The sequence below is a fragment of the Triticum urartu genome, chromosome 5A (genome assembly GCF_056163025.1).
Source record: "Triticum urartu cultivar PI428250 chromosome 5A, HENAU_Tu73, whole genome shotgun sequence".
Taxonomy (NCBI): Eukaryota; Viridiplantae; Streptophyta; class Magnoliopsida; order Poales; family Poaceae; genus Triticum; species Triticum urartu.
The window spans coordinates 680,887,719-680,911,857 of record NC_141877.1 but is presented as its reverse complement, the minus strand read 5'-3'; the positions used below and the strand labels follow the sequence as shown (position 1 = coordinate 680,911,857).

The 24,139-nt window shown below is 45.9% G+C and overlaps 1 long non-coding RNA gene across 1 annotated transcript; it reads right to left on the bottom strand.

The window, feature by feature from the left end:
* Window positions 1-7,565: 7,565 nt before the first annotated feature.
* On the bottom strand, window positions 7,566-21,361 carry LOC147974108 (uncharacterized). The gene is made up of 3 exons (XR_015603093.1): window positions 21,104-21,361; window positions 19,839-20,054; window positions 7,566-7,800 (listed from the first exon to the last, which is right to left on the bottom strand). It is a non-coding gene; the product is annotated as an uncharacterized LOC147974108 (long non-coding RNA).
* Window positions 21,362-24,139: the final 2,778 nt, after the last annotated feature.

The following is a 24,139-nucleotide window of genomic DNA, read 5'->3' as shown; positions in this document are numbered from 1 at the left end:
ATGTGCAGCTCCTATCGGGATTTGTCGGCACATTCGGGCGGTGTTGTTGGTCTTGTTTTAACCCGTCGAAATGTCTTGAAGAACCGAGATACCGAGTCTGATCGGAACGTCTTGGGAGGAGGTCTATTCCTTCGTTGACCGTGAGAGCTTGTCATGGGCTAAGTTGGGACTCCCCTGCTGGGATTTGAACTTTCGAAAGCCATGCTCGCGGTTATGGGCAGATGGGAATTGTTAATATCTGGTTGTAGATAACCTGGACCTTAATTAATTAAAATGAATCAACTGAGTGTGTTACCGTGATGGCCTCTTCTCGGCGGAGTCCGGGAAGCGGACACGGTGTTGGAGTAATGTTTGCGCAGGTTGTTCTCTAGATTCTCGCTCGCGCTTTGCCTCCTCTTCTCGCTCTCTTTTGCGAATAAGTTAGCCACCATATTTGCTAGTCGCTTGCTGCAGCTCCACTTATGTTTACCTTGCCATACCTATAAGCTTAAATAGTCTTGATCGTGAGGGTGCGAGATTGCTGAGTCCCTGTGGCTCACAGTTTACTATTACACCAGATGTAGGGCCTGTTGATTCCGCTCCAGGAGACGCGTTTGAGCTCAAGTGGGAGTTCGACGAAGACTCTCAATGTTACTATGTTTCCTTTCCTGATGATCAGTAGTGGTGCCCAGTTGGGGGTGATCGGGACCGTGTCGCTTGTTGGGTTGTCTTTTATTTTGGCGCTGTAGTCGGGCCATGAGTGTTTGGATGATGTAATGTTATTTATGTACTTGATTGACGTGGCGAGTGTAAGCCAACTATGTTATCTCCCCTTTATGATTTATATTACATGGGATGTTGTGAAGATTGCCTAACTTGCAACATATGCCTTCAATGCGATTATGCCTCTAAGTCGTGCCTCAACACGTGGGAGATATAGTCGCATCGAGGGTGTTACAGCATAGCCCCAAAATGACAGCGGTAAATCGGTAAGGGACATCATAGATCGCACCATATCCAATAGAGTGTGATTACGACGTTCGGACACACCATTACGCTGAGGTGTTCCAGGCGGCGTGAGTTGTGAAACTATTCCACATTTTCTTAAGTGTGTGCCAAATTCGTGACTCAAGTATTCTCCACCACGATCTGATCGAAGAACTTGATTTTCCTGTCACGTTGATTCTCAACCTCACTCTGAAATTCCTTGAACTTTTCAAAGGTCTCAGACTTGTGTTTCATTAGACATACCCATATCTACTCAAGTCATCAGTGAGGGTGAGAACATAACGATAGCCACCGCGAGCCTCAACACTCATTGGACCGCACACATCAGTATGTATGATTTCCAATAAGTTGGTTGCTCGCTCCATTGTTCCTGAGAATGGAGTCTTGGTCATTTTAGCCATGAGGCATGGTTCGCACGTGTCAAATGATTCGTAATCAAGAGACTCCAAAAGTCCATTGGCATGGAGCTTCTTCATGCGTTTGACACCTATGTGACCAAGGCGGCAACGCCACAAGTATGTGGGTCATTATCAACCTTACATCTTTTGGTATTCACACTATGAATATGTGTAACATTACGCTCGAGATTCATTAAGAATAAACCATTCACCAGCGAAGCATGACCATAAAACATATCTCTCATATAAATAGAACAACCATTATTCTCGGATTTAAATGAGTAGCCATCTCGAATTAAACGAGATCCTGATACAATGTTCATGCTCAAAGCTGGCACTAAATAACAATTATTGAGGTTTAAAACTAATCCCGTAGGTAATGTAGAGGCAGCGTGCCGACGGCAATCACATCAACCTTGGAACCATTCCCGACGCACATCGTCACCTCGTCCTTCGCCAGTCTCCGCTTATTCCGTAGCTCCTACTTTGAGTTACAAATGTGAGCAACCGCACCGGTATCAAATACCCAAGAGCTACTACGAGTACTGGTAAGGTACACATCAATTACATGTATATCACATATACCTTTAGTGTTGCCGGCCTTCTTGTCCGCTAAGTATTTGGGGCAGTTCCGCTTCCAGTGACCACTTCCCTTGCAATAAAAACACTCAGTCTTGGGCTTGGGTCCATTCTTTGGCTTCTTCCCGGCAGCTTGCTTACCGGGCGCGGCAACTCCCTTGCCGTCCTTCTTGAAGTTCTTCTTACCCTTGCCTTTCTTGTACTTAGTGGTTTTATTCACCATCAACACTTGATGTTCCTTTTTGATTCCCACCTCTGCTGATTTTAGCATTGAATATACCTCAGGAATGGTCTTTTCCATCCCCTGCATATTAAAGTTCATCACAAAGCTCTTGTAGCTCGGTGGAAGCGACTGAAGGATTCTGTCAATGACCGCGTCATCCGGGAGATTAACTCCCAGCTGAGTCAAGTGGTTATGCAACCCAGACATTCTGAGTATGTGCTCACTGACAGAACTATTTTCCTCCATCTTACAGCTGAAGAACTTGTCAGAGACTTCATATCTCTCGACCTGGGCATGAGCTTGGAAAACCATTTTCAGCTCTTCGAACATCTCATATGCTCCGTGTCTCTCAAAATGCTTTTGGAGTCCCGGTTCTAAGCTGTAAAGCATGCCGCACTGAATGAGGGAGTAATCATCAGCACGTGACTGCCAAGCGTTCATAACGTCTTGGTTCTCTAGGATGGGTGCGTCACCTAGCGGTGCTTCTAGGACATAATATTTCTTGGAAGCTATGAGGATGATCCTCAGGTTCCGGACCCAGTCCGTATAGTTGCTGCCATCATCTTTCAGCTTGGTTTTCTCTAGGAACGCATTGAAGTTGAGGGCAACATTAGCGTGGGCCATTTGATCTACAAGACATAGTGTAAAGATTTTAGACTAAGTTCATGATAATTAAGTTCATCTAATCAAATTATTCAATGAACTCCCACTCAGATAGACATCCCTCTAGTCATCTAAGTGAAACATGATCCGAGTCAACTAGGCCGTGTCCGATCATCACGTGAGACGGACTAGCCAACATCGGTGAACATCTTCATGTTGATCGTATCTTCTATACGACTCATGCTCGACCTTTCGGTCTTCCGTGTTCCGAGGCCATGTCTGTACATGCTAGGCTTGTCAAGTCAACCTAAGTGTATTGCTTGTGTAAATCTGGCTTACACCCGTTGTATTCGAACGTTAGAATCTATCACACCCGATCATCACGTGGTGCTTCGAAACAACGAACCTTCGCAATGGTGCACAGTTAGGGGGAACACTTTTCTTGAAATTATTACGAGGGATCATCTTATTTAAGCTACCTTCGTTCTAAGCAAATAAGATGTAAAACATGATAAACATCACATGCAAACAAATAGTGACATGATATGGCCAATATCATTTGCTCCTTTTGATCTCCATCTTCGGGGCTCCATGATCATCGTTGTCACCGGCATGACACCATGATCTCCATCATCGTGTCTTCTTGAAGTTGTCTCGTCATCTATTATTTCTACTACTATGGCTAACGCTTTAGCAATAAAATAAAGTAATTACATGACGTTTATGTTGACACGCAGGTCAAAAATAAATGAAGACAACTCCTATAGCTCCTGCCGGTTGTCATACTCATCGACATGCAAGTCGTGATTCCTATTACAAGAACATGATCAACCTCATACATCACATATATCATTCATCATATCCTTTTTGCCATATCACATCACATGGCACATGCTGCAAAAACAAGTTAGACGTCCTCTAATTGTTGTTGCAAGTTTTTACGTGGCTGCTATAGGTTTCTAGCAAGAACGTTTTTTACCTACACCAAAACCACAACGTGATATGCCAATTTCTATTTACCCTTCATAAGGACCCTTTTCATCGAATCTGATCCGACTAAAGTGGGAGAGACAGACACCCGCCAACCACCTTATGCAACTAGTGCATGTCAATCGGTGGAACCAGTCTAACCCTAAACCCTAAGCCCGCTTCATCCCACGATGCCGCCGAATCAAGATAAGACTAGTAACGGCAAGAAAATTGGCAATATCGACGCCCACAACTGCTTTGTGTTCTACTCGTGCATAGAAACTACGCATGGACCTAGCTCATGATGCCACTTTTGGGGAACGTAGCAGAATTTTAAAATTTTCTACGCATCACCAAGATCAATCTATGGAGTCATCTAGCAACGAGGGAGAAAGGAGTGCATCTACATACCCTTGTAGATCGCGCGCGGAAGCGTTCAAGAGAACGGGGTTGATGGAGTCGTACTCGTCGTGATCCAAATCACTGATGACCTAGCGCCGAACGGATGGCACCTCCTCGTTCAACACACGTACAGTTCGGAAGACGTCTCCTCCAACTTGATCCAGCAAGGGGGAATGATAGGTTGATGAAGATCCAGCAGCACGACGGCCTGGTGGTGGAGGCAATGGTGATCTCGGCAGGGCTTCGCCAAGCACAGGGAGAAGGAGAGGTGTCACGGGAGGGAGAGGGAGAGGCCAGGAGCTAGGGTGCGGCTCCCCTCCCTCCCCCCCACTATTTATAGGACCCCTAGGGGGGCGCCGGCCCTAGGAGATCCAATCTCCAAGGGGGGGGGGCGGCCAAGGGGTGGCTTGCCCCCCAAGCCAAGTGGGGCGCCCCCCCACCCCTAGGGTTTCCAACCCTAGGCGCAGGGGAGGCCCAAGGGGGGCGCACAAGCCCACTAGGGGCTGGTTCCCCTCCCACTTCAGCCCATGGCGCCCTCCGGGATAGGTGGCCCCACCCGGTGGACCCCGGGCCCTTCCGGTGGTCCCGGTACAATACCGATTACCCCCGAAACTTTCCCGATGGCCGAAACTTGACTTCCTATATATAAATGTTCACCTCCGGACCATTCCGGAACTCCTCGTGACCTCCGGGATCTCATCCGGGACTCCGAACAACTTTCGGGTTACCGTATACTAATATCTCAAGAACCCTAGCGTCACCGAACCTTAAGTGTGTAGACCCTACGGGTTTGGGAGACACGCAGACATGACCGAGACGACTCTCTGGTCAATAACCAACAGCGGGATCTGGATGCCCATGTTGGCTCCCACATGCTCCTCGATGATCTCATCGGATGAACCACGATGTCGAGGATTTAATCAATCCGTATACAATTCCCTTTGTCAATCGGTACGTTACTTGCCCGAGACTCGATCGTCGGTATCCCAATACCTCGTTCAATCTTGTTATCGGCAAGTCACTTTACTCGTACCGTAATGCATGATCCCGTGATCAACCACTTGGTCACATTGAGCTCATTATGATGATGCATTACCGAGTGGGCCCAGAGATACCTCTCTGTCATACGGAGTGACAAATCTCAGTCTCGATTCGTGCCAACCCAACAGACACTTTTGGAGATACCTGTAGTGTACCTTTATAGTCACCCAATTACGTTGTGACGTTTGGCACACCCAAAGCACTCATACGGTATCCGGGAGTTGCACAATCTCATGGTATAAGGAAATGATACTTGACATTCGGAAAAGCTACAACAAACGAACTACACGATCTTTGAGCTATGCTTAGGATTGGGTCTTGTCCATCACATCATTCTCCTAATGATGTGATCCCGTTATCAATGACATCCAATGTCCATAGTCAGGAAGCCATGACTATCTTTTGATCAACGAGCTAGTCAACTAGAGGCTCACTAGGGACGTGTTGTGGTCTATGTATTCACACATGTATTACGATTTCCGGATAACACAATTATAGCATGAACAATAGACAATTATCATGAACAAAGAAATATAATAATAACCATTTTATTATTGCCTCTAGGGCATATTTCCAACAGTACATACCACTATCAGAGTGTTCATGGGCTCGCATTGAATGTCGTGTGCATATGCAAAATTTTCTGACATGAAGGAATGCGATGCTCCTGAATCAAATAAAAGAGAAGCTGGTACTGAATTAACGAGAAGAGTACCCATCACAGTGGCAGGCTGGTCTTGAGCTTCATTCAGATCAACATGATTAGCCTGACCACGACCATAAGGTCTTGCATCATTGTTATGGGGCTGATTGTTACGGTCATTTGAAGGCAAAGCCAGCTGATTCTGATTTTGAGGGCATTTCCTGGAACGGTGACCTGGAAGGCCACACTTGAAGCACAGACCATCATTGGGATTGGGAGCAGAAGCTTGGGGTGGTATAGCCCGAAGGGGCTGCCTCTGTGGTGGAGGAGGCAGACGAGGTGCGGCATAGGTCTGTCTTGGTGCAGGTGCAGCTGGACGATACATGTTGTGGGGAATCCATATCCGACGCTTCTGCGCTGACGGGCCCGAAGATGAGCCAACGTCACGGCTGCGCCTAAGGGATCCCTGGTGTTCCTGAAGACCAGTCTCGACCTGAATAGCCTTGTTCACCAAGGTGGCGAAGTCGGCAAAGTCATGAGCGAGCAGTGCTAGCTTAATATTAGGGTGAAGTCCATCACAGAACTTTTCTTGCCTACGAGCATCAGTTGCAATGTTTTCTTCAGCATAACAAGACAAGTCTAGAAATTCCCGCTGATAAGCATCTACAGTATTGTTGCCTTGGGTGAGGTTGCGGAACTCGCGCTTCTTCTTTTCCATGATTCCTTGAGGAATGAAGCGGGCACGGAAAGCAGCTTGGAAATCCGGCCAAGTGATGACTGTTCCAGCAGGCAGGGTACGCCTGTGGCTGTCCCACCATTTAGCAGTGGGACCCTTCAAAAAGAAAGATGCAAAGGTGACATAGCTAGCATGGGCCACACTAGCAGACTCCATTTCATATGTGATGTCGCGGAGCCAGTCATCAGCATCAAGGGGTTGAGTTGAGCTACGGTAAATAGTTGGGTTGAGACGAATGAAGTCCTGCAGAGTTGCTGGGGTTGGCTGTTGATTCATGTTTGGACAAGGAAACGGAGCCATCATTCCTTCCATGAACTGGCGGTTCAGCTCAAATTGTTGCATCATTCCAGCAAAGAATTGGGGCGGTGGTGGATCGTTGGCACCACGGCCACGACCAGCGGGTCTAACCATCCTGCTAACATGTAACAGGGGGTAGTTCAGCATTGAGCATTTGTAAAACAAGGATCATTCATGATGAAACATTCATAATGAAAAAGGTACGATGGATACCACTTCGTTGTTATCACGACAGTGTGCGTACTAACAAGAATACTAATCTAAAGAAAAACTATGGCTTATCCAGCTTTGGGGTGAATGTGGTCACGAGATCCTAATGTTAGAGTTAGTAAAACCATTTTAACCTAAATAGTAGAGAGATCGGAGTCCCAGAGTATAGACGAGGAATAAAAGATCCTAACACCACCCATATGGCGACGTGGGCTCGTAACACACACAGCCAATGTTAGTAAAAGTTTTTCAGTGACTAGACTCAACTTCGGCCAAGGAGTTGGGAAGGGGGCTACCTACAGGCAGTCGGCTCTGATACCAACTTGTGACGCCCTCGATTCAATCGTACACTAATCATACACACAAGTGTGTACGATCAAAATCAAGGACTCACGGGAAGATATCACAACACTCTAGACACAAATTAAAATAATAAAAGCTTTATATTACAAGCCAGGGGCATCGAGGACTCGAATACATAAGCTCGAATACACAAGAGTCAGCGGAAGTAACAATATCTAAGTACAGACATAAGTTAGACAAGTTTGCCTTAAGAAGGCTAGCACAAAAGCAACAACGATCGAAAAGGAAAGGCCTCCTGCCTGGGAGCCTCCTAACTACTCCTAGTCGTCTGCGGTCTTCACGTAGTAGTAGGCATCCTCCGGGTAGTAGTAGTCATCAGTGGCGTCGTCTGGCTCCTGGGATCCGTCATCTGGTCGCAATAATCGGGTATGGGGAAAAAAGAAGTAGCAAAGTAACCGTGAGTACTCATCCAAAGTACTTGCAAGACTTACATCAGATCTAAACTAAGTATGCATCTGTATCAAAGGAAATGGGCTGTATCTGTGGACTAAACTGCAGAATGCCAGAAGAGAAGTGGAAAGCCTAGCCTATCGAAGACTAGCGTCTTCAAGCATCTTCAAGCATCTTGCAGCATATAGAAGAGTACAGATCACCATAATGTAAAGTAGTAGTGTTATCAACCTCGGCCAGAGATCCTTTCTCGACTCCCAGCGAGAAAGCAATCCCAGAGCCATACTATCCAAGTGTCATCACAATCCAATTCTCATCACCACCCAGTTCTCAACACAAGTATCCAGTTCTAGTTGTATCGATCGGGATACAACTCCAAGTGTCCGTTACCGTAGGATAGGCTATCGATATAGATGTTTTCTTCCCTGCAGGGGTGCACCAACTTACCCATCACGCTCGATTAACTCTGGCCGAACACACTTTCCTAGGTCATGCTCGGCCTCGGCCAAACAATACGCCGGAACCCGACCTAGGCTTAATAGAGAGGTCAGCACGCCGGACTAAGCCTATGCCCCCAGGGGTCATGGGCCATCTTCCCGGGAACTCTTGCACGTTGTGTACGCGGCCGGTGAGCAGACCTAGCTACCTCCTTCAACAAGGCAGGAGCTTACGCAGTCCAACCCGGCGCGCGCTGCTTAGTCGCTGGCGTATATTAAGCTTCGGCTGATGTATAGGACGCAGAACGCCCATACTATGCCCACATGATGGTTAGTGCTATCAGGCCAGAGGCCCCTCGGATCAAATATCCAAACCGTAGTGGATTAGGAGCATGCAGCACTCGATGGTTACTCTACAGAGTCGTACAACTAAGGGGGGGGGGTGATGTGCGGTGTCGGGGCCTGGACGTCGATCACATTGATCGAGTCATCAAACATAAAGCGGGGCAACTGGGACAAGGTGGGGGGTCACTGATGGATCACTAACCAACCTATACTAAGTAGTTTAGGATAAGCAGGTAAGGTATGAAAGCAGGTAACAACAACAGGCTATGCATCAGAGTAGGATCATACAGAAAGCAGTAGCAGTTCTAATGCAAGCATGAGAGGGAAATAAATGGGCGATATCGGAATGCTCAAGGAGGGTTTGCTTGCCTGGTTGCTCTGGCAAGGAGGGGTCGTCGTCGATGTAGTCGATCACAGGGGCGGCATCGGTCTCGGGGTCTACCAGAGAGAAGAGGGGGAAGAAGCAGTAAATACAGATCAAACAATGCATCACAAGGCATAACATGATGATAGGCAGAGCTAGGGTTCCCCTAACGTAGTACTACACGTTGCAGACGGAGGGGATAAACATCTGAGGATGAATTCCCAACGTTAGTTGGATTCCGGACAGAGGAAAAGAGGGGGAAAGTTCCATGTTCAGCATGCTAGGGGCATGTGACAGATGAACTGACTGCGTATTCGAATTCGTTGGATTTTTCTGAGCAACTTTCATGTAGAAAACATTTTCATCGGAGTTACGGATTATTTTCTATGATTTTTCAAAGATTAAAGCAATATTATGGAATTATTAAATTAACAGAAAAGAGAAAAAGATGTCAGCATGACATCAGTGTGACATCAGCAGTCAACAGGACGGCTGACCAGGTCAAACTAACCAGTGGGTCCCACATCTCAGCGACTGTGGCACTAACAGTGGATTAAAATGACTAACAGTACTAGTTAGAGGTGTGGGCCCCATTAGTCAATGACTATTTAGTTTAACGAATTATTTTTATTTATAAAAACGTTTAATTAGCCTAATTAACAAAGGGGCCCACATGCCAATGACTCTGCGTGCTCAGGCAGCACAGTTGACCACGGTCAACGTGGTCAACTGGGGCCAGGGGGCCACGGGCAGTGACCCAGGGGTGGGGCCCACCTAGCCACGTCGGCGGCGGGCGGCGGCTCAACACCGGCGACCTTCAGACACAGCGGAGGCATGGGACGGCGTCGGGTTTCGTCTACAGGTGGCTGTTTCACGCACGAGAGGGCACGTTCGAACGAGCGGAGCTAGCTGCGTCGAACTGTGGTGGTTATTTGGTCGAAGGTGGCCGGAAACGAGGCCGGCGACGAGCTACGGCAGCGGCGCGTACGGGACCTCGACGGAAACGGCGCTACGGAGCTCGGCGGAGCGCGTGCGCGGGTTCGTTGTGCTCCTGGGGGCACCAGGAGCACGATGCTGTGGTCAGGCGAGCGTGACAGCGGCTATGGCGACGGCCACGAGCTCATCGGCGGCGAGGTGTTCGGGCGCGGCAAAAGCGGCGGCTGCAGCTACGGGAAGAGGCTGGAGAGAGGGGGAGGCGATGCGGCTGCTCACCGTGAGACTATAGGTGTGCGTTAGCGGGCTCGGGGAGGACCAACGGCGGCGAATCGGCGCCGGAGACGAAGACAGCCACAAGAGGAAGAAGGGGTCGTCGGGATCGCGGTGGTGGCTCCCTTCTCGCTCCGGTTGGTGCAGAGGCTGTAGCCGAGGACGGCACGCCTCATGGACGTGCTGGCGAGGCGCGGGGTGGCCGGTGGCCGCGACAACGACGAAGGATGGCGGCGACCGCGCTCGGGCGTGGATGGAGAACCGGGGGAGAGGAAGCGAGCGGTGAACTGGTGGGGAGAGGGAGAGGCAGAGAGAGAGATGGAGCAAGTGGGAGAGATGGGTGGAGGCCGAGGCGTCGGGGCGGCCTTATTCCCTATCGTCGCCGGCGAGGTGGTCGGGTGGCGACGAGCCCCTGTAGCGGTCGTAGACCGAGGAACAGGGCGGGGGGTGGGGGGGAGACCGGTGCGAGGGACAACTGGGCTGGCTCGGGTGGGTAGGTGGGCCGGCCCAGTTGGGTTCGGCCCAGGGAGGGGGGTTTCTCTTTCCTCTCCCTTTTATCTCTTTTTTCTTTTTTAAAGCTTTTCTGTTTTATCTATTTTAGGCCACATAGGCATTTTTTAAAAATGTTAGATCACCACCAATATTACCAGGAGAATATTTTACACATGATGAACAATTTAGTTTTCATGTTTGAGCATTTTTGAAAATCACTTAGGATTTGATTTTGAATCAGAAACTGGAATAATGAAAGAGATAGAGGACAATGATGACCAAACACTTGTTTAGAAAAAATGATTAGCTTAATCCCAGGGGTTACTGTAGCATGATTACACCGGGGTGTTACACCCTCAGAGTGATTTTATATTGAAGATGTAGGTCTCCCAGACCCAATCCGACGGGGCCTACCCGAGTTTTACAATGCTCCGTTAAAGAAATGCCACAGCTGGCGTCCCCGGAGCATCGAAGAGGAGGACAGTGCGGAGATTAAGAAGCTAATGAGCAAAGATACTCGCCCAATCCGGACTATCCATAATTGAGGTAATGTCGATTTCAATAACGCGAGGCGTTCAGCCACTCCAATCCAGAGGACTCCCCATGTGGCATTACAATGGGGAAGATGATGCATCACACTGCGGGCGCAAGGCTCTGGACAACTTTGCCGCCATGTTGGCTGATCTTTATAAAGGGGAGAAAGAAGATTTTACTCGCCTTAAGTGCCGAGAGGGCCTTGCCATGTACAACCCCCCTAGCTGGGTGAGCTTTCGCTTCGTAACCTTACTCAATCCTCTTCCTGAGTCGCACCTAATTGAACTTAATTCGACTATGTTTAACAGGAATGGGGGAAGCTTGTCGCGGGGATCTATAGCCCTCTCCCGTAGCCAGAGGACCATGTTCGGGACCTGGATCCTGGATTTGAAGAGGATCCGGATATATTCATAGAGCTCAAGGAGGGGTCTTTTATCAGGCGAGCTACGACGGCACAAAAGTGGCCATCATAGCCGATTATCCCGGCCTTCTCCCCTCCTCCCACGTAAGTACCCAGGGGACGTCTCCTCCAAAAGAGTTTTCTCATCACGCCTCACCCACCGCACTGTCTCGTGGTCCAAAGGGGAGGCGCTCGTCTTGCCACGCCGCATCAGAAATGTCCCTTAAGAAGGCGACGCCTGTGCAGGGCGGATCTTCAAAAAGAAAGGCGGACGGCGATACTGCTGATCCCCAACCTTCATCAAAAAGGTATGGTTCTTAATATGCCCTTGGCAGATATACCGAATTGTGACGTTTTCCGTTGTGCCACATTTTTTAGGAAAAGCATACGCCGGACTGTATCCGGAGGCCTTGCTGGTCATGCATCACCCTGTTCCAAGGGCTAGGGTTGATACCGGTGAAATGCCGGGTTGTCCTCTCCCTGAGGATTCGGATGATGTATCCATTACCAACTCCGAAGTGGAGAGTGTGATGAACCATCGGCACCGGAGGGCAGCTATGCGCGACCCAACTTTCACCGAAGAGGCATTTAATGCCTTCAGCTCAGCGGATGCCTATATCCGAGCTGCTCGGGATGGGCTCGCTGGAGCCACTCACCAGCTTTCAAAGGATATGTGGGTAAGATCATGTGTCAGTAGCCCCCGAGACTTAAAGCAGTTGACGCGACTGATTAAGGATCGTTGCATAATCAGGTACTCACGGAGAAGAACAACATGCTGTCTCAGGAGCTGGAAAAATGCCGGACCCAGCTAACAATTGTCACTGCCGAACTGGCGAAGTCCAAGGAGGCACCGACTGGTAATGTCCGCTACTGTCCGGAAAATATAATCATGTGCCAGCCATGTTTTTTTTGAAAGAAACACTAATGTATTCACGACGGAAGGATCGCCTAATCAGCTGGAAGAGAGACTGAAGGCCGCGCAAGCGGATAAACAACATGCCGAAAGGCAAGAGGCCGCTGGTCAGCGTATACTAACGCGGACCAGGGATGAGAAGAACAAGCTGCAAGATGCGAACATCAAGCAGGCAAAGGAGCTGAAGGACATATGAGCCCAACTGACGGATGCCTTGAAAGAGAAAAGAAAGCTGAAAGGTGGCATATTCGGTATGCTTTTTAACCTCACTTCCATATAGTCCCCTAATGGGAAGTTTGAGCAACTTTATTTCTATAGGTGTGCTGACTGGGCAGCCCGAAGGAGAGGTGTCCGGATTTCAAGGTGATCTGCTACAAGAGTTGCCCAAAGTGCATGAGCGAGCATGGAAGGCAATGAGGAACATTGCTAAAGCTTTATGGCCGACCGAGTCTCCTCCAGGAAGTATGGAGGAACACGTGAATTTATTCAAGGGAGCTCTTCGCCATTTTGAACTATGGAAGATATCCGCATGCCGAGAAGGCGCACGAGAGGCCTGGGCCACGGTGAAAACATGGTACACCGGACTTGATCCAAATCATATGGCCCGGGTCAGGCCTCAGGGACCAGATGGACAGGAAATTCCTGTTAGCTTAGTATATGACCAAGTAAGGATAGCCGCCAAGTTTTCGCAACAGGATTGTAAGCTAGAAAACTTATTAGATGGTCTAAAGGAAGAGGAAGTTTTCGAGTCCAAGTAGTAATGTACTTCTATCGACAAACGTAACTCCAGCCGAATTATAAAACGATTGTCATGGTAGACCTTCCGCTTTAACCTCCAAAATCCAAAGTTTGGAGTGTTTCTGAATACTGTACCGACGGTAAACCCCGAAGTATGTTTGGAAACCGGGCAGTCCGGTCATAGTTGCTTGAATAGACAAGTTGTATTCGGGGAGTTATGTTATATTACATTTGATCGTAAGAAACATCTTCCAGAGAGAATAGTTCCGTTAAGGGTTCCTCTCCCTGGGCCAGCATGCGTTGTTGTGCATGAGCTGTGATGCTAAAAATCACACTACACATTGTATTTTGGGGGCTTGTATCGCAATGAGGGCAGTTCATCTTTTGTCCGCCGACCTATTATTCCCTTAAGAACGCTAACTTTCGGCTTCACACGTCTGAGGTGCACGCTCGGATAACCCGGCTGTAACAATCGCAGAGGTTCTCCCTTTATGCCCTAGCCAAACAAGCGGCAACGTAGGGCATAAGCACAGGAGCCAGACAACCCAGCTTGGCAAAAACTTAAGTCATAAAGGTGCGTATAATGACGAAGAAAAGACATATATGAGAAGACGACACATATACGGTGAGCTTGATGCTCAAAAAATAATAATAAGCTTCTGTGACTAGAAGCCCCCAGGTATTAGGGGATGTACATTTAAGGATGTATACCCCTTAAGTGTGCGGTTTATCCGAACACGGGCTAGAAGTCGTATAAAAACGAAAAGAAGAAAGAGAGAAAAGAGGAAAAAGGTAACGAACAATGATTCCGGACTTAGGCGTAGAATCTTCAGAGTCTGGCAGCGTTCCATGGGTTTGGCTCTAGGCGATTGTCCGATGTATTACGATGGCGATAGGGTCCTCAAGTGAGAACTTCATCTATAATGAAGGGACCCTCCCATTTGGGTTTGAGCTTTTCCTTTTTTTCTCTGGTAGGCGTAGAACGAGTTCACCGACATTATAAGTCTTGGCCCGCAATTCTCTGCATTGGTATCTTCAAGCTTGTTGTTGGTAGAATGCTGAATGAGCTTTTGCGACATCGCGCTGCTCCTCCAGGCCGTCTAAGTCATCTTGACGATCGAGCTTGGCCTCTCTCTCTTCGTACATGCGTACTTGAGGTGAGTCGTGAATAATATCAACGAGCAAGACGACCTCTGCGCCGTACACCATTAAAAATGGTGTGTATCCGATCGTGCGGTTGGGCGTGGTCCGCAGCCCCCAGAGTACGGAGTCGAGCTCCTCAACCCAGTGTTTATCTGACTCCTTTAAGGATCACACTAGTATGGGTTTAATGCCACTCCTTATCAAGCCATTAGCCCGTTCGACTTGACCGTTTTGTTTGAGGTTCAAAGACGGAGGCATAATCGAGCTTGATGCCCAGATTAACACACACCAAGTTTTTACCTCGTCGGCTGTGAAGTTAGAGCGTTATCAGTAATGATGCTGTGTGGGACACCATAACGGTGTACGACACCAGATATGAAATCTATCACTGGTCCGGCTTCGACCGTTTTAACTGGTTTAGCCTCTATCCACTTAGTGAATTTATCCACCATGACCAGCAGGTATTTTTTCTTATGGCTTCCCCCTTTAAGGGGGTCCGACCATGTCAAGCCCCCAGACCGCAAAAGGCCAAGTAATGGGGATTTTTTGTAGGGCGGTAGGTGGCATATGGCTTTGATTGGTGAAAATCTTTCATCCTACACAACATTGGACGAGGTCTTGTGCATCTGCTCGGGCTGTAGGACAAAAAAACGGGTACGGAAGGCCTTACCGGACAAGTTTAAGCATCATTGTATGTGTATGAACATCTTTGTATCGCTGGGAAAATCCGAGTGGCCTATGTTTTGCCGGAGTGTTAATTCATTTCCGTTCCGGCAAATTTCAGGCGCTCGATATGTGCTATTTTACCAAAGGTCATGCCGGATTTTTTCGTGAATCTAAGCATAACTTGTGCTAAAATATGTAGGAACTATTGAGTGCCCCAAATTTGTGTGTTGAGTTTCCTGATAGTTGCCTTCGATCGATTTTCAATTAATGTTTCAACTATGAACATAGGAAATGTATGACGACGAAAAGGATTTTGGTATTTGCGAATACTGTGACGACGAGCGCGGCCTGTGCGACAGAATCTTCCTAGTTGATTATTGGCGCTTCAGCATCAAGCTGGACGAGAACTTGTTAGTGGATATAGTAAGTCACAACAACAAGTCTTTTTTCGTAATTAAGCATGATTTCTGCTTCATTTGCTTCAACTAATATTTTTTTACTATTCTACTAGCATATCCCCTGCCATGCAAGAGTTTTTGTCTTGGATAAGATAGGTTTCAGTCCTATGAAAACTATGGAGGTAAATAGAATTTACTTAAAGACCGAGCATGGTTATACTTTCAACGCAAAATTATACAATACAGACACATACACCTATTTTGAATGCAAAACTTGGCAAGCACTATGCAAGACTTATGCATTTGATCCTGATATGGTTATCACCTTTGATATTCGTCCGGAAGATGATATTGAAGGTAATAGAGACATCTGGGTCGATGTGCAGACGCCTCCAGTTCTACCATTATGTGATTTTCTCAACCATATTTATGTCTTCGATATTGTTTATTCAAAAATAGTTGACAACTAATTTCTATTGACAGCTTATTTCCATTCAAGCAAACATGTCTGTCGCTTGTTAGACATGACCGTCCATTGTCTCGGGGATGAACTAAACTGCGAGGGCATAAGTCATTATGTTTCATGGCTTCAGGATCTTGATGGTGTCAAGACAAATTATTTTCCTGGACTTAAAAATCTCAGTACTCAAAACATGCGACCAATAGTGTTCGTATTGAACTACGGTGACATCTATTTAGGAAAGATGTTAAGATTTTTACTATTTGTCCTCAATGCATCTTTTGCATACATTATTTTTTAAGCTAAACTTCATTGCTAAGTATGTTACTGTACGATGTTCTTCAACAGGGACTCCCGATGATAGTTATGCCGCATTTGATCGAGACTAAATGTCGCATGATAATGATTAGCTTACGAGCAAGACATTCTACATTGCACATGAGTGCATTCAGGATTTCTAAAACTGAGGAATGCTTAACTGTGAAAGACTGGAGCAGAATCATGAATGATCGCAGAGAAGTACTAGGGGCAGCAATCAGAAGCGCAGTCCAAGATTAGGAGACAGGTTCATCTGCATGCTGCAATATGATGAAGCAGGAGTGCTACACACGTTCTATGCTATTTTACCTAAGAGAGAGCAGTAGGAATGATTAGCTGCCTATAATAAGTTTGAAGATGATGTGCTACACTATGACTATGATGATTAAATAGCTAGTGTTGGTGGTAATGACTATGATGATTATTATTAGCTAGCTAGTGTTGGTGGTGATTAGATAGCTACACTATGACTATGATGATTAAATAGTGGTAATGACTATGATGATTATTAGCCAGCGTTGGTGGTGATGATATGATGTAAGAGTTTTTATATTAATATGATGATGATCATGATGATGAGTTATTATATCATTGGGTGAAAGAACCGCGGATTAGTTTCAAGTGGATGGATCCTAAGTGATCCTAATAACTCATCATGATGTAAAAACAATCTCTAAATTGCTATTGTATGAAAACTTGTATAAAGGTGTATGAATAACGACATAAAATAAAAAATAGAATACTGAATAGTAGTAGCGCGGCTCTGAGACGCGCTACTAGTAATTACTAGTAGCGCCGGTTCCAACATGCGCTACTACTAAGTACATATAGCAGTAGCGCGTGTCAGCACACGCTACCGCTAACCTTTAGCTGTAGCGCCGCACTACTGCTAGGCTTTTCCCTAGTAGTGCAGGGAAATTTTAGTTAACAATCCAATGGTTTGACATGATTACATGGTGCTAATCTGCACACAATAGTAAGTCGAAACCATCCTACATAACAATAAAATATTACTGGAACCACAAGTGGGCTCTTGGTTACACAACCAAGTGCCTTAATATGGCAGAATTCGGGAAGTTTAATTCTGAGCATTTGCAACATCTTGTGCATATCCTACTGATATGAGAATCATTAAGTCCATAGCTCACAACATACGAGATGTTGTTTTTGTACAAACGGAAGAGTTATTAGTGTTTTTTAAAAAATACTGTCAATACAACGACTGGTAGGTCCTGTAGCTAAGATTGATTGTTCTTTAACAAACAAGCTTCTAAATGAAAGCCAAGATACTATCATTAGCTAAGACCAGCCATTGTTTAACAAATGGGCTTCTTAACACAAACCAATGAACTATAGTTCACAATCAAATGATCTGACATGATTACGAAAATGGGTCTTTTCTAAGACAGATGATTCTTCTCGAAGAAACACGATCCGATTTTCCATACCCTTATCAGCGTATGGTCATGAACTTAATCCATAACTAGATCATACACAATATTACGAAACCTACAAATGGGCTTCTTAGAGCAAACCAGGGAACTGTTAGTTCACAATCCTGTTCTGACACATGCGAACAGGGGTCTTCTCTAAGCATTTCAACTGAACTGCAATCATGTTTCTTGAGGCAAGAATGAAACCATGGAACATTCAGTTCATAATTCTATGATCTAACACAATTACAAACGTGACCTTGTTATAAGCATTTCAACTCAGCTTCAGTAGTGATGGGACGACAAAATCACCAAAGATATACGACACAATATTGGTAGGGATCAACCAAGTAAATGTGATCGACCAAAGGCGAGGGAGGTCACCTTGTCTGCGCTACAGGGGGGACTTCCTGGTGGTGATGTCGACCACCTTTGTTCGCATCCTAAAAGGTCCCATTACTAACAGCTGCATGTCCTGGGTTCCCCGCATGACGACTACTAGTCGCTGATGGTCACCTCAACCTCTCAATGGTGGTCTGATTGATGCTGAGTCCGCCGTAGCGTCGACGGCTGGCGATGCAGCAACTGTTGTGCCTCCTTCCGTTGCCATCGCAGCCGTCGCGGTACCCGTCGGCGAGCCTGTGCAGGAGAAGGTTGGGGAAGATCTGGACGAGGAGAAGGCAAGGATGAAGCGCGAGCTCTATAACAAAACCAAGGAGGAGTTCTACGAAGCGAACGAGGTAGACTTCGACGAGGCTGTGGATCCCAGGAAGGGCAGCGACTTCGAAGAGGATATCATCGACGAGCTCTCTAAGGTACTATTCTGTTTACTTTGTTTTATCAGATGTATTTTTCCTTCAAGTGCTCTGTTTTTTAATGTCATTGGGGTTTTTCTTGTTAAGTAGATGAACATCAACTTCATATGGGAGTGCTAATTGTAGGGATCTAGCATAGATTTTTTTTGCATTTTGGATGATGGTTTTTGAATCTGATTCATTTTCTTCACATATTTATGAGGTATTTCTACTCATGTACTGGCCCAACCAGAATGTTTGCGTACACGTAATCTGAGCAAATATGAGTTTCATGTAATTTAACACACATTTCATTCAACATAATGTACTTATGCCATTAACTTCTATCTTGCATTTTGGCCTCTGATTTTTATTTTAGAATAAAATATATCACTAAGTAAATGAGCATCAGTTTCATATGGGCGCGCTAGTTGTACGGATGTAGGATTGTAGGGATCTAGCATAGATTTTCTTGTTGGATGGTGGTTTTTGAATCTAATTCATTTTCTGATTCGAATAGATAGAAGAAAAAAACCACCAGTGATAATGGAGATGCGAGCAACCCTTTTGCTAAGAAAGAAAAAACTATGTTTCGTGACCAACAGTGAGACTACTAATAGTGTAAAAAACTATCACCAGAGACGCGAAAAATACTGCTGTACTTCATAGGTTGCCATGATAAAATTTGTATACCGACTCATCATTGGGCATCCTCAATGTTTATAGTAGTAAGAAATCTGCTATTCTTTTTTTCAATCAAGAAATCTAGAGGGGTTGGTGCTCAAATTTGCAGGAGAAGCAACTAGAACAATTCACCGAAGGAATCCTTGTGAGGTGCACATCTCTCAAGAAAGTTTCAGTTTTTCTCACGCCTCGCCTAATGTGGTGCACATTACTGATTCAACAGTAAAACTATCAAGACAACTCTGACTACTGACTGAACCTTTTCTAAAAGTTACGTTTAATTGTAGTGCTAGGACTATGGGACAGACCTACTCTAAAACTATCACCACAAATGCGAAAAATACTAATATGTTCCCATCATAAAATTGTATACTGACTCATTGGGCATCAATGTGTAGTAAGAAATCTGCTATTCTCTTTTCTAGGAAAGCTAAAAGACAGATTGGTCTGCAAATTTACAAGAAGCATTGTCACATGGCTACAATAATTGATCGAATCCCGAGGGAGGAGAGATACTTTCAGGGAATCAGGTTTCTTAGTGCAAGAATGCAAACCAAGGAACATTCAGTTCACAATTCTATCGTCTAACACAATTACAAACGAACATAAGCATTGCCAGTCAGCTTCAGTAGTGATAGGACGACAAATTCACCAAAGACATACCACACGTACCTTGGTTTCGGGCACTCTTTCTGGACGTCCATGATTTTGCAAACAGGAGGTACATCACTAACTGCTGCATGTCCTTGGTTCCCTTCACGATGACTACTAGTCGCTGTTGGTCACCTCAACCTCTCAATGGTGATCAGTTTGACAATGTCCGAGGAGTTGACGAGGCCGATAACCTCTGGTGCACCCGCATCTCGAATCTGTCTCAGGTGTTCGTACCTAATTACCAAGCAAGACAGCGCTGTTAGATTAAGTTTTTTTTTTCAATTTATGATACCAAACTTCAGTGGAAGAAGCACAGAAACAGGTAACTGATTTGCGACCGGCTGAATGTTAGTTTAAAAAAGCTTGATTTTGGAACATACATCAGAAGAATCACATGGAATCATCATTTGCTCGGCATATTGCCTAATTACAACATCTTTATTCTTGATGAATACCTTGTTCGTCCTGACCTGCATACTAGTTTTTAACCCTGCTTTGACTCTATGGAGAAGTGATGAGCTGGGTCCAAAACAAATTTTACTCCAATGCAGAACCAAATTGTTTAGGTCTGGCTATATTATTGTATTTTTCTTTAGTATTCAGCATTCAAGTTTAGCTTTATCTTCCGAAATCTTCTAAGTTCAGTACAATTGTACAATATATCTTTGAGTACAAAAATAAATAAAAAGCATAACTGTAACATGTATAGCGTGTGTAATATATTCTTTTGGTTAAAGCACCTGTAATATGATTTTCTTGTAGCAACATAACTTCACAAGTCATAAACCTTTTTACTAATGTTCAAATGCACAAGAACTGAAGAGAAAAGAGTGGTGTTAAAAAAAAATCTGATTCCTGAAAATCACAAACAAGCAGGACAATAATACAGTTGGTTTGTGACAATCGAAATCATGAACTTGGAATCAGCAGGCTCATTCAACTCTAGCATCGAATGCATCAAATTAAATTGAAAGATCGTATATTAGATCAAATGGACATTGAGAAAAAAGATTGAGATGAGAGTTCCCTACAAACAGATGAGAGAAAAACAGATCGAGTGTAATCATAATACGTGAACAATGAGAGCTCTTCATCATCTTATTCGAGTGTCATCATAACACATGAACAATGAGAGAAAAATGCAGACAAGGACAAACAGATCGAGGTTATAATTAGACAACGACATGATCTTGGAACATTTTATTTTTCAATCGAACAAACCGCAAAAAGCCCATATGTAAAACATAATCGCACACAGGGAGATAAGAGTAAGTAGTGTCGACCTGTTAATGCTATGTATCCGACGGAGTGGTCGCCGGGAGCAGCTCGAGCAGAGGATTGAGTTCCAGGTCGAAGAGGATCCGGGCGCGCCATGGCCATGGCCGCCGCCTGAACTGCTGGGACGATCTCCCTCCCTCTTCTCTTCTCTTCTCTTCTCTTCTCTTGTGATGAGGAGAGGAGAGGAGAGGAGAGGGGAGAGGGTGGCCATGGCGGAGAGAGCCCCTGCGTCGGGGCCGGCGGCGAGGTCAGAGGGAGACGGGGCGGCGAGGTCAGAGGGTTGAGCGAGGCCACAAATCTGTGTCTGTCTCTAATATGAAAATCGAGAGCAGTGTGCGGCGTTCGTTTCGTTTCGTTTCCTCTTCCTCCATTCATTTCCTTTCCCAAGAGAGACAAGTTTAATTGCTGGGCCAAAGATTGCGGCTTTCTCTCTAATAATCCTGATTATTGCAAAAAATTCTGCAATATGACATTTGTAGTAAAAAAAAATCTACAAATGTTTCCGCAACACGATCTCTGTTGCAGAAAATATTCTATAGCATAAACTTTGTTGCAAAAAAATTCTACAGACATTTCCGCAACATGATCTCTGTTGTAAAAAAAATCTGCAACATGATCTCTGTTGTAAAAAAAATCTATATTGCAAAAGCTAAGATATCCGTCAACTGTTTGATGGCGGCTAGCGAGCCGACCAATCTTTTGAAAAGATCAGTCGACGGACGCGTAGTATGCCCCTTTTAATTTTGGGAAATACTTATCATCAACCGACAAATAACTGGGACTTCTTCCGCCACCTCATTTGCGTGACGTGTGTCCAGTGGAGATCCACCACTGCTGTCACACCCAACCTTATTCCAATAGAGGCGGTGACTTTTTCCTCCACGTACGAGTCTTCTCCCTGGAAATCTCCATTGCTTTCTCGCTAACACCAATCGCTGCATGATAGTTGTCGCCAAAAGTCACCAATGTTGATGCCCTTGCCGGCAGCCGCCCACCTCACTGGAGTGGAGGATGGGGGCGTGGTCGCCGCCGTTGCCACCGGCTTCCATCATGACCGTCGGTCGCGTGCGGTGCACCCACCTCGCCGGGGAGGAGGATAACGGTGAGCCGACTTGGTCGGAGGTCCAACATCGTTCCTTCCTCGCCCTTGTTCAACGGGAGTCCACGGCGAACGGCAGACCGTGATTTATTTCTTGCAACATCTTTCGTGTTGCAAGAAAGATTCCTGTAACATCATTGATGTTGCAAAATTTTCTTCCGAAACACCTATATAAAAGTGAAGACAAAAATATTTTTGTAACTTTAACTTTGTTGCAAAAATTTCTACAGACGTTTGCGCAACATGATTTTTGTTGCAAAAAAATTATGCAGCATCATGTCTGTTGAAAGGTTTCTGCAACACGACTTATGTTACAAATGTTTTTGCAACACTGCTCTTGTTGCAAAGGAGATGACGCACATGGATGGGGAGATTGAACGGCATCCCGCACGCATCCAATGGTCAGTCAGACGGCGGATGTTTTCAACTTATCCACCGGCCGACGCGTTGCGTAGCCCTTTAATTTTAGGATATTTATTTTATTTGCCTAAGCGCCTCTACAGGCGCCCTGCATTGAAAATGCCCTTAACATTTACAGGAATCTTTCTTATAAACTGGAAAGGTAACGTACGTTACCAGGACGCCTTCGCCATGTTATTTATATATAAGAAGAATCAGGGCGCCACCGCCAGCCAAGCTCTAAACCCTAGCTTGCACGCGCGCCGTCTTCTGCTCCTACCCCCAGCAAGGCAAGCAAGAGACCTCTGTCTCTCCTGCCGTACCTGGTACGTATGTGCCGCGATTCGGGTTCTCTAACAGCTAGCTCCAACTGTGGCGGCCACTGCAGGTAACCGAACGAGACAGCCGATGGGTGACGACGTGCTCCGCCGCCGCCTCCGTCTATCCTCCCGACACCGAGTCCAGGGGCATGATGGGCAAGGCTGGCGCTTCTCCACCCGGACGCTGATTTTGATCCAATCTCGTTCCTTGTGAGTTACACCATATTCTATTACTCCCTCCGTTTCTAGATGTATGTTGTATAGTTTTTTGCGAAAAAATTCAGATTATAAGGTGTATTGCTTTAGTTAGACTTTATCCCTACATAAGCTACAACCCACACATGACCTCCATAGAAAAAAAAGATGGCACATCCCCGTAGGTTAATTGTTTGCGCCGCCTCCTTGCAGCGCCAATTCTTCTCCTTCCTCCTCTCAAATCTCTCTTGTGGTTTCTTTCAAAAACACACACATAGACACACAATGGTGGAAATAAGGAACACACACACACACGCATGTACCAAGGAAGAACACAAATAGACTTTGCCATAGGCTCTCTTCCTTGGCTATCACAATTGCTACATTTTTGCTTGTGCCCTCACCGCTGCCTTTTCTCATTCATCTTATCACCTTATAAATAAGTACAAGGAACTCACTAACCCGGCCGCCATGCCCGGCGACTAACAGCACGAAGCCACGCACGTACTGGCCAGCCACCACACTCGGCACTGCTAACCCCCAATAACCAATTCCTACATGCATGCATGTCCAGCCATCCACTCAATGGCAAATTGGCAATAACCTGGCCCAGCATGTGATACGGCTTACAACTAACTACTCCGTACTTGCATGCATCTGACTCGGCTAAGCACACAAATTACACAAAAGCATTAGCTTGCATGCACACACATGAACACGTCTGAATGGGTGCACACTGTCGCAGCTACTACTATATGCATGACTTGAAAAACATGAAATAATCTATCAACAAGATTAACCTAACATTAATTAGGAAAAAGAAGATTACATGTATAAGTGCATATCCAAAACAATCTTGTTCAGTCCTTTTATTCATTCGTTCATGTGAACCGATATAGCCGCCTCTCTTCGTTCATTCACATGGAGAATCAACACGACACAAACTCCTATCCGCCGGCCACCTCACATCGCATGCAGCCGGCAACATCCATGGAGCCGGCCACCTTGCGTTTCGTGCAGCCGGCGAC